Source organism: Maylandia zebra, linkage group LG7, assembly GCF_041146795.1.
Source record: "Maylandia zebra isolate NMK-2024a linkage group LG7, Mzebra_GT3a, whole genome shotgun sequence".
Taxonomy (NCBI): Eukaryota; Metazoa; Chordata; class Actinopteri; order Cichliformes; family Cichlidae; genus Maylandia; species Maylandia zebra.
The window spans coordinates 30,307,380-30,317,185 of record NC_135173.1 but is presented as its reverse complement, the minus strand read 5'-3'; the positions used below and the strand labels follow the sequence as shown (position 1 = coordinate 30,317,185).

Below are 9,806 nucleotides of genomic sequence, written 5' to 3'. Positions count from 1 at the left end.
GCCTGCCTCTCAGTGTCAAGTCTACATCTTTGTGCTTTGTTTTGTGTTTTGTTTTATTTTGATAATCCCAGTCTGATGTCAGTGTGTTCAGTTTTACGTCTCCCCTGTCTCTTTAGTCTAATTTCTCACAGTTGTGTCTCTCTCCTGTTTCCCATTCCCTGATTACTCCCCTGTGTATATAAGCCCTGTGTTCTCCTTTGCTCTCTGTTGTGTTGTTCCCTCACCATGCTGTGCTGGCTTCCGTGCTCCTTGAGTTTCCAGGTTTCCCAGAGTTTTTATTAATAGTTTTTAGTTTCTAATGTGGTTTTGTTTTTTGCAACTTTATGTTTTTGTGGAATTCTTTCTACTGCAATAAAGTAGCCTCTTTCAGTTCGAGTCCTGCGTTTGGGTCTACATCCTGCCTGGGACATTGGTGTTTCTGTGTTCTTTGTGTTTGTGTGCTCTTTGTGTTTGTGTGCGTTCTTATTTTTTTGTGTTCTTAATTTTTTGTGTGTGTGTGTTTTCTTTTAAACACCTTCATGTTAGCTTCCCACACAAACACTTTTGGATCAGCTCTGCCATTTTAAAATCTTTTTATCAACAAACCTCAAGACTCTAAAGTTCCTGTTTGGACAACGATGACATTTTCAAACGTTTGAAATTTGAAATTTAACTTGTATTATTAATACATTTTAATACATTTTAAAAGAAACAGGAGTGTTCTTAAGTTTAGACCATCTCTGTGCTACCCCTTTGCATGTGTTTCACTGTACACGATTCATTTTTTCTGGTTTTCTTTTTCTCTCAGGTTGCTGGTTGTGGAATTTGGAGCTGCAGAGATTTGAGCTGTGCTCCAAAAGTGCATGTTGAAGGTACCTAATGCTTTCATATTATTTACTTTTTCCTTAATACGCAATTTTAGATTTTGAACTCTCTTATTTGGTCTTTTAGGTTATGAATGTGGTGTTGTAAGCTTTGCTCTTTAAACAAACAAATAATCAAAACAAAGATGGATAAGACATTTGCACACAGAAGAAGAGAGGTGATTGAAGAGATGCCATTCATCGCAGAGTTCAAGAGCAGATGGCCGGCCCTCTTCAAAGTACCTGAGGTATGAGTTTGAGTCTTGGTTAAAAACTGGCCGTGAACAGAAAAGTACTGCTACAAAGCTGATGTCACCGAGCTGATGTCTTTTCAGCTTAGTGCAGCTAAATTGTGTTGTGAGAAGGGCAGCTCCAATAGAATGAAAAATTTTGGGAAAACAGGACGTTGCTAACATGATACACGTCAGTTTCCTTTTACAACTAAAGTGCAAAATTTGTGCATTTTGTGATTTTTTTTTTTTTTTTTTTTTTTTTTTTTTTTTTTTTTTTTTTTGTACTGCATGGGTGAGGCACTCTTTTGCAGCCACCTGATTCTGCCGGTCCATCTATAAATGTTTTGGGTGGCATGTTGGAATAACTTATGTCGATTTAAAAATCTTTTTTTTTCCTTTTTTGTAATCGTAATTGATTTTGCACATTCCCATCTGATTAACCAATTCCCCCCCCCCCCCCCCCCCCCCCTTTTTTTTTTTTTCTTTAAATCAAACCTGGACAGCACCAGAACTTTTTGTCTGGGATTAGATCAGGTTTGGTCTGGATTTAGTCCCGTTTTGAGCTGAACTATTTAAAAAATTTATTTTTGAACTTTGTAGATCAATGCGGAGTTCACCCGAATCACCACAGTTCCACTGCTGTCCACATTCATGAGCAGTCTTGACCAGTACTCTGACCAGTTGATGAAGATTCTATGAAAAAAAAGGAGGGGAAACAGCGCGGCGGATCACAGCAGCGTTGTCTGCAATTTCACAGGTATTCTGTCTTGTTAAAATGTTCTGTAACTAATAGATTAGTTGCAGGTTGATCTCAGGTCTGGTTATTAACCTGTATTTTTAACTTTCTTGGGTCATTTCATGCTTGTTCTCTCCTGCGTTATACTTTTCATCTCGCTTTTGGCTTATATTCTGGATTTGGTCCTGACACAAAGCAGAACTAAGTAACTCATGCCCCTAGAGGCCATAAGTGCCGCTGCTGGCATTGTAGCTTTTTTCTTTTCTTTTTTTTTGTTACTCATTAATTGTCCAAAGGAATAATTAGCTACACTGAGAAAAGACAAAGGCAGACAACATTTCACATTTCGCCACAACTCAGTGACACAATAGATTATTTTTTTTCACTCTTGGTATAAATACTGCAAATGTGGTGGTAGCCCACATACCTCATATTAACGTGACAGTGTGTAGTTTTTGTCATTAATTTTTGGAAATCTCTATCAAAATGTTTTTGATTCCTTTGAACAGCACTCCTATGCAACAACACTTTTCTTCCTTCTTTCGGGTGGTACACCACGCTAAAGCTGCATTTTCCACGACCCAATGTATCGCAATCAGTGTAATTGGACTCATAACTTATAATCTTTATGGGTATGAATTGGTAAGCTTCTCATTCTCTAACACAAAATACTACTTGCTTGCAAAAAGCATGTTTAAAATTTACTTAGAAACAATTATGAATTGGTTAAACAACAATAAAAATTGACTTAAGTTCTGTGGGGGTCTCTAAAAACTTCAAAAAAGTAATTGTGCTGCATGTGTTGTTTTGTTTAGAGTTCCCGAATTGAAGTGAAGCGTGAATGCATCCTTAAAGCTGTGATTATATACCTGAATGAGAACCCTGAAAATCTCATCAAAGAGTACATGGTAAGTTTATTTTTAAAGGGATATTCCACCCCTCAGTAAAATTTTGACTGTCATAATTCCCAGAGTTTTGTAAGTTGAAAAATGTATTTTCTAAACAGGCCCCAGGCATTCTCCTGATCTGGCAGCAATCAGTTTTCTTTAAATTAGCTTACAACAATAAAGTGCATGGGAAATACTAGGATTTTGTTTCCATTCACTTACATTGTTTTATGCGAAACTAAAGAAAATGACCCTGGTCAGCAGAATATTGATAATATTATTAATGCATACTCCTTCTGCCCTCTGTCCATGTTTCATGTATCTTCTTCTTGGTCTTTATTTGATAGTCTTAAATCCACATTTTTCTTTGGTCTGTTCTCCTCAGTCTCATTCAGGGATATGTGTAATTAGGGTAGTGTGGACCATTTTAACTAAAATGGAGTGAATAGATAGATGATGCGATGACCAAAATACAACTGATTTAAAATATTTCTGTCCTTTTCAGGCTTTCAACGTGATGGAAGCTGAAGAGCTCGAGAGGATGGATTTGGGTGTTTATAAAATAATCCATGAAGGAGCACAGCCTGATGACTCCCTTGAAGATGTTGGCATCATTATCGAGAGATGCACCGTCTTGCAGGATCTTCACGATGTGGCGAGCGGGTGTGCACTTTTGTTTGGGCTAATTTACTGCCTCAATCTGAGTTACCCAAAGCCACTTCGCTACACATTTGAGTTCTTCCAGAAGGTGCTCATGGGACTGGAAGACAAAAAACTGTCTAACAAAATACAAGTGCTGAAGAACAAACTCTGCCAAAAGGAGACGCAATGACTCTTCTAGATCAAAATGTCCCCCAAAATAAGTGCTCTGTTTCACTGTTTAAAAGTTTATAAATTGTATATATGTTGATCCTTGTTTGTAAATATTTTGTCATAGCTTTTAATATTTAAGAGATTTACTGAATGCTTTTTTTTTTTTTTTTTTTTTTTTTTGATTGTGGAAAAGAAAACATAATTCAGAAACTGAGTTTTTTGAACTGGGGACAAAATTACCCAGATGGATATATTTTCTTGTTTCACAACATTTTCTTTAGTTTGAGTTGCTGTGGTAATTCTGCAGACTGTAGCCATTGCAGACCTACAACTGTACTACACTGCACTGTCACTTAGTTGAAACTGGAAAGTTGTTTCAGATGTTTACATTTTATTTTACACACCATTTAATGTTGCATTATGCAGTGTTGTTTCCCTGTTTAAGCTTTGCCTCATTGAAGGCTTTTGTTCAAGTTGTTAAAGCAACACAATTTATTTTGTATTTACACTTCATATTAGTTCTCGTGTACCAGGTTTCCATTGCAGGTCAAAGATCTTGAGTGTTATAAATGTTAAAGTGTATGTGCAAACAAATGTGAAAAGGTTCTAAGGTTGTCACCTGTACTCAAGTTAAGTACTGGATTTTTGGTCTTAGCATTTAATTAAGAATATTTTGAGATTTGCTATACGCATTTTTTATTGTAAAATTTATTATATAATAGAAAACTTAAAATTCTGAATCAGATTTTTGTAACTGGGGACTAAATCGTTTTTACCTTTTTGTGTCACTTAAATATTTTCTGTAATTGCATTACATACAGTGATTTAAGTGATTTACAATGTCACTTTGTTGAAACTCGGAAAGTTATTTCCAATTTTTAAATTTTGTTCATGAACTTTAAGCATTTAATATTGCCTTATGCGGTGTTGTTCCCTGTAGAAGCTTTGCCTTGTCAAGGCTCACAGTAAATAAAGTTGTTGATGCAGCACCCTTTTTTTGCATTTACACTTTATGTAAGCTTTGGCGTAAGAGTTTTCTATTGAAGTGCAAGGATCTTGAATGTTATAAATGGTAACGTGTGAGCAAGTGTAAAAAGGTTCTTGAGTTGTCACCTGTACTCTGTAGTTAAGTGTCAGACCTTTGCTGAAGACCTCTGAAAGGTCCAAACACCTAATTACAATGTATAGATGACAACTCAGGAACCTTTCTAGACTTGTTTTGTTGATACCTAAACATTTAGCATATAGATGAAACTATTAATTAAATCATAATTAATCAAATTAATTAGGTCCAAAACGCAATCTAAATGGTGCCATTAAATTCAAATTAATATTGTCAATTGAACCTAAAGCAATACAGTTAATAAAATGAACAAAGTGTTTAAATTCTAATTAATGGTGTTAAATAGTAACAATGAAAGGAAAGCTGTTGCTTTTATACAACAATTTCACTTCTGATATACATCACCATTGAAATTGCAGATAACAGCCATATTGATTTATGTTTAATTGACCAGGTTTTGTGGAAAAGATTGCCTTAACTTTGTCAATTAAATCCAACGTTTTATTTCTTAGAGTGTGGAGGCTAAACTTACACCCCAGCCCAGGGGAAACCGGTGTGCAACACAAGGAAAATTAAAAAAAAGAAAAGAAAGGAAAGTGCCCCCACACTCCCTGCTCTCAAGGAAGACGAACCAAAAACTGCCACAGATTTACAACAACCAGTCAGTTTATTAAGTCCCAAAAGGTAGCGGGCGTCAGGGTGAGCATGGCCAAAACAACAAACAAAACTCTCTAGAAATGAAGTGCAACTGGCTTACTTACACGGAAAAACCCCCACCTGCCTCCCTAACCAAAAACAGGAGAAAAGGTTCCAAAAGAAAATGGCTTCTCACCTCTAAATCTACTGAGTAAAAGTATTTACAACTATTTACAACAAAACTATTTACAACACAGCAAAAGCTTCTCATTCCAGAATACAGATTCATATGCAGCCACATGCACAGTTCGTTGGGAACAGGAAGTAGTTGTGAGGCGTGTCCCGGTTCAGAAGGGTCCTCGTTTATAGCCGGCCTCTCCCAGTCCTCCATCAATGGTCAGCCTACACCCAAAACCCACATAACATCAATGACACAGGACACAAACTATGCCGCCCTCTGGTGTGGCCGACAAAGTGCAAAACATCCATAACACTGAATCATAATATACCCCCCTATCCAAGATCAAACTTTTCGTCCTCAACGGGAAGTTTGATTCATGATCTAGACAGCGCATCAGCCATGACATTATCTAAGCCCTTCTTTTAACAGATTTCAATGTTAAAGTCTTGGAGGAGTAAAGACCAGAGCATGAGCCATTGGTTGCTGTTCTGCATCTGAGATAAGAACACGAGGGGGTTATGGTTGGAAAATACAATGGTTAGTAGAGGATTGGACCCAAGGTACACTTCGAAATGCTGCAAGGCGAGCAGCAAAGCTCTAAGCCTCCTTTTCAATCATGCTATAATGTAGCTGGTGTTTTATGAATTAAAAAAAAAACAAAAAAACAGACAGGATGATCAACGCCATGTTCATCCTCCTACAGGAGCATGGCGCCAGCCCCCAAAGCGCTGGCGTCCACCTCGAGCTTGAATGAACATGTAGAGTCAGGGTCAGTAAGTACAGGATCAAACCCGAGGAAACTGACATGTCTCTGACCACACGAACAGTGACTTAGGACTGGCAAGGCTGGTAAACGGGGTTACTACCTCAGAGAAGTTTTTGCAGAAACTACGGTAGTAACCGGCCATGCCTAAAAAACAATGCAGCTCTCAACGCATTTGAGGAGCTGGGAAGTCTAATATTGCCCGCACTTTCGCGGCAAAAGGGAGGACTCAATTCAGTTCAATTCAATTCAAATTTATTTATATAGCGCCAAATCACAACAAAAGGCGCCTCAAGGCGCTTCATAGATACAGAGAAAAACCCAACAATCATATGACCCCCTATAAGCAAGCACTTTGGCGACAGTGGGAAGGAAAAACTCCCTTTTAACAGGAAGAAACCTCCGGCAGAACCAGGCTCAGGGAGGGGCGGCCATCTGCTGTGACCGGTTGGGGTGAGAGAAGGAAGACAGGATAAAAGACATGCTGTGGAAGAGAGACAGAGGTTGATAACAGATATGATTCAATGCAGAGAGGTCTATTAATACATAGTGAGTGAGAAAGGTGACTGGAAAGGAAAAACTCAATGCATCGTGGGAATCCCCCGGCAGCCTACGTCTATTGCAGCATAACTAAGGGAGGATTCAGGGTCACCTGGTCCAGCCCTAACTATATGCTTTAGCAAAAAGGAAAGTTTGAAGCCTAATCTTGAAAGTAGAGATAGTGTCTGTCTCCCGAATCCAAACTGGAAGCTGGTTCCACAGAAGAGGGGCCTGAAAACTGAAGGCTCTCCCTCCCATTCTACTTTTAAATACTCTAGGAACAACAAGTAGGCCTGCAGAGCGAGAGCGAAGTGCTCTAATAGGGTGATATGGTACTACAAGGTCATTAAGATAAGATGGGGCCTGATTATTTAAGATCTTGTATGTGAGGAGCAGGATTTTGAATTCAATTCTGGATTTAACAGGAAGCCAATGAAGGGAAGCCAAAACAGGAGAAATATGCTCTCTCTTTCTAGTCCCTGTCAGGACTCTTGCTGCAGCATTTTGGATTAACTGAAGGCTTTTCAGCGAGTTTTTAGGACATCCTGATAATAATGAATTACAGTAGTCCAGCCTGGAAATAATAAATGCATGATCTAGTTTTTCAGCGTCACTAAGAGACAGGATATTTCTAACTTTAGAGATGTTGCGCAAATGGAAGAACGCAGTCTTACATATTTGTTTAATATGTGCGTTGAAGGACATATCCTGGTCAAAAATGACTCCAAGGTTCCTCACAGCATTACTGGAGGCCAAGGTAATGCCATCCAGAGTAAGAATCTGGTTAGATACCATATTTCTAAGCTTTTCAGGGCCGAGTACAATAATCTCAGTTTTATCTGAAGTAAGAAGCAGAAAGTTAGCGGCCATCCAGGTCTTTATGTCTTTAAGACATTTCTGCAGTTTAACAAATTGGCCTGTGTTGTCTGGCTTCATGGACAGATAGAGCTGGGTGTCATCTGCATAGCAGTGAAAATGTATACTATGTCTTCTAATGATGCTGCCTAAGGGAAGCATGTATAATGTAAACAGAATTGGTCCTAGCACTGAACCCTGTGGAACTCAATAATTAACCTCAGTGTGTGAAGAGGACTCTCCATTTACATGCACAAATTGGAGTCTGTTAGATAGATATGATACAAACCACTGCAGTGCAGTACCTGTAATACCTACAGCATGTTCTAATCGCTCTAATAGGATATTATGATCGACAGTATCGAACACTGCACTGTGGTCTAGCAGGACAAGCACAGAGATGAGTCCACTATCTGAGGCCATAAGAAGATGGTAAATGGTAAATGGTAAATGGCCTGTATTTATATAGCGCTTTTACTAGTCCCTAAGGACCCCAAAGCGCTTTACATATCCAGTCATCCACCCATTCACACACACATTCACACACTGGTGATGGCAAGCTACATTGTAGCCACAGCTGCCCTGGGGCGCACTGACAGAGGCGAGGCTGCCGGACACTGGCGCCACCGAGCCCTCTGACCACCACCAGTAGGCAACGGGTGAAGTGTCTTGCCCAAGGACACAACCAGAGGTGTGGACTCGAGTCACATGACTTGGACTCGAGTCAGACTCGAGTCATTAATTTTATGACTTTAGACTTGACTTGAAAAAATGTTCTAAGACTTGTGACTTGACTTGGACTTTTACACCAATGACTTGGGACTTGAATTGGACTTGAACCGGTTTACTTGAAAAGACTTGATATTTTACCCCAAATATAAAATTTAACATGCATATTATATAGAGATTGAAAATGTGACGTCATTCACGGGTAGAACCGCAAAGGATTCTGGGAACTCGTGGCAAGCGGTACTAGCGCACGCAGGCTTTCAATTAAAATCAGTTACACAGCGATAAAAAGAAACACAAAAAATGGCAAGAAGCCGTTGTATTATTAACTGCAATAGCCGGTCGCATGACAGCCACGGGAAGCCGACGGGTAAAGAGATCGGTTGTTATCGGATTACGTCGTTGAAGAGAAACTGTTCAAGACATGTTTCCGAAGTAACAAAGACGCGACGGGTGGCCTGGATTGCAGCCATTCAAAGATCAAATATAACGTCCCAGAACACTCCAGCTCACAGGTTAGTCTGCTCCAAGCATTTACACGAAGGTCAGTGTTTTTTAGTAGTTAATACGTCATTTTCATAACATAATTAGTGATATAGGTTACAAGCAAGTCTGGCGCTGAACAGAAATTGTCGCGCTATGCTCCTTTGTTTATTGTGCATAAACAGTGAATTGTCCTGACACAATATTGCGTTTCGCTTCTGTTATTATGGTACATTGACAAAAACATATACTTTTATTCACAGGATAAAACAGGTTTTTTGTATCACTAATTGCCCAGTACGATTACAGCATACAATATTGTTGTCACTGCTACATTTCTGTGATGCTACCAGAAATTATTTCCACTGCTAATTAATTACCGTTGAGCTCAAAGGTCCTATTAATAAACGGTTAAGGAATGTGTATTTATGACGACAATTTGTGAGGCTGGTAAACTTATGATACGTACTGTTGTGATATTTTGATACTACAGTTATCATTTACAGGATATTGTTTTGTAGTAATATTATACAGGAGAACTGTTACTCAATAAGGCCCATTTACTAGTTGTTTTTCTCTTTCTCTCTGACCCATGTATTGATGTGTAAGACTCACAGGCTGGTACCCCAAGGTCGAAAATACCACAGAGACGAGACCACTTCCTTACTCCCATCCTCCCTTCCTTATAATTTAGAAAAGAGCTTGTTAAAGGCCAGGTGGTTCGTTTCAGAATTCACTAATGAAAGAACTCTGTATTCTATGTCTAGGAGTGTATTTTGCTGGGATGATCATAAATTGTAGCTGAACTGATAAACTACACAAAGGATACTTCTTTGCTCACAAGGCAGGAAGACGTTTCCTTATTTGGTCTGTACCGGTTTGAACTGAGAACCTGCTGACACACGAACCTTTTTTTCCTCTATATAAGCTGTTATGTACTAAATAAACCTTTGAGTCGATTTGGGAAGGCAACCTGAAGCAGTCTGTGTTTCCTTGTTCTCCCAAGCTACTCCCGACGTCGTAACTAACCCAGCTGAGCGGCATA

General features: G+C 39.0%; 1 long non-coding RNA gene across 1 annotated transcript; it reads left to right on the top strand.

The window, feature by feature from the left end:
- The first annotated feature begins 770 nt into the window (after positions 1 to 770).
- On the top strand, positions 771 to 4,367 carry LOC143419669 (uncharacterized). The gene is made up of 5 exons (XR_013099679.1): positions 771 to 851; positions 931 to 1,090; positions 1,676 to 1,832; positions 2,627 to 2,719; positions 3,204 to 4,367. It is a non-coding gene; the product is annotated as an uncharacterized LOC143419669 (long non-coding RNA).
- Positions 4,368 to 9,806: the final 5,439 nt, after the last annotated feature.